Below are 1,752 nucleotides of genomic sequence, written 5' to 3'. Positions count from 1 at the left end.
CTGCATTTGGAAGGACTAGGATCACTCTGCTCACGTGTTTTATTTATTTAAAAGTGTATTTGTTCCTCCATCAGTATTGTGTACATCTCATTAACCAACATATAAAAATGTTCTCTCCCAGCTGATCATCGGAAACTTTGCCTCAGTGTGACCAAATCACGCTCTCAGATGGCTCTTTGGGCGATCATGGCTGCACCTCTCATTATGTCTAACAACCTTCGAACCCTAAGCAGTGAGGCCAGGGCCGTCCTGCAAAACAGAGCCGCCATCGCCATCGACCAGGATCCTATGGGCGTCCAGGGAAGACGCTTGCTACAGGTGACCCTCAATGACAAAATTACACATTTGTTTAGGAGTCACACAGATCAATTCTGGCAGTATGAAATTGACTTCATTCAGACAGTTAGGAGACAGGCAAGTGGGAGAACAGTAGGAAGGGGACTGAACCCTGGTCACCGATTGGTAGTAGAGTATGTGACTGGCTGGGAGCGTTATCACTAGACCACGGTCTCTGCACGAAATTCACTGTTTACTCTCCTTTTCTTTGTCTGTATGTCACTCTTTTTTACAGGAGTCAACTTGAAGTGTACTGGCCACCCCTCTCCCAGTCGGCCAGTGCTCTGGAGTTCCTCAGCCGTCACCAAACACGCCCTATCGCTACCACACCTCCCTGGCCAAGTTAAACTACAAAGCAGGCAGCTACGAGGTGTGCTCCTCTTTCCTGGTTCCTTTCCTAGTTCTCTCCAACCACATTGTAGTGCACGGTGACTCTATTTCTTCCAGCGTATGATGACTGTATTTATTCCTGTTGAGAGAAGTGGACGTTTGAGCTGTGAGCTGTGTTTCTGTAAGTGACACCGTGTTGTACCTCTTCATTTGTGCTCTTCTATATCTTTCATGGCTTATGACGTGTTCACTGGGGAAACATTGAGTGGACTGTCTGCCACTGCAGAGTTCACCGTCTCCATCAACCCCTCGGGAGTCGTCATGTGCTACGTCTATCCCAGAATGCACTACGAGCGTCCACAGGATGATGGTAGATACCCCTACATCCGACAGAAATACAGGATGTCCTCCTCGCTCCACTTCCACAAGCCGAGGGTTGTGCCTCCTAGTCTGCTCTGAGGGAACATGAAGTAAGCAAGCAGGAACTCCATCAATCCAGATCCCAATCAAAGATATTTGAGTCAGGAAGAATATCGATTTTTTTTTTTGCACTGTTGTATTTTACCCATATGTAATCTCGGCAACCCAGAACTGAAATCCTGCGCCAGCTACTCGATTAAGTTCTTGGGGTAGACGAAAGAGAAAAGATACTAGAACCAGTGGCGGAAACAGGACGGCAGCTCCATCACCGTCTCTGTCTGCAACAATTTATGTAATGTGCGTCTGCCCATGAGGAGATTAAACCATGTGTAATGTTTGAAAATGTATAATTTATTTGTATTTTGTTGTGTGACCTCTATTCTAATAGGAAGGAGCGGCTCATATCTTGCCTATATATATATATATATATATATATATTTAAAAAAAGGAGGGTGTAATGAGGTGCAGAATTGAGACTGCATAGAGTAAGATGATGAACTAAACATGCAACACGACTTCAATGTTTGCACTTTCAGTCATGCAATAGTGTACAAGGTTCGGAGCTGTGTGCCCATAGCAGTCATTCCCCCTTTCCACCACTGAGTGGCAGTGTAGACAGGTTCACAACAACCATTAGTGGGTTCCCTTTACCCTTGAAACACCAGC

At 45.6% G+C, this 1,752-nt stretch overlaps 1 long non-coding RNA gene across 1 annotated transcript; it reads left to right on the top strand.

The window, feature by feature from the left end:
- Positions 1-228: 228 nt before the first annotated feature.
- Positions 229-1,515, top strand: LOC112069661 (uncharacterized). The gene is made up of 2 exons (XR_011475431.1): positions 229-318; positions 572-1,515. It is a non-coding gene; the product is annotated as an uncharacterized lncRNA (long non-coding RNA).
- The last annotated feature ends 237 nt before the right edge of the window (positions 1,516-1,752 follow it).

Source organism: Salvelinus sp. IW2-2015, unplaced genomic scaffold, assembly GCF_002910315.2.
Source record: "Salvelinus sp. IW2-2015 unplaced genomic scaffold, ASM291031v2 Un_scaffold1069, whole genome shotgun sequence".
NCBI classification, from domain to species: Eukaryota; Metazoa; Chordata; class Actinopteri; order Salmoniformes; family Salmonidae; genus Salvelinus; species Salvelinus sp. IW2-2015.
The sequence above is the reverse complement of the archived record's forward strand: the minus strand, read 5'-3'. Positions and strand labels throughout refer to the sequence as shown.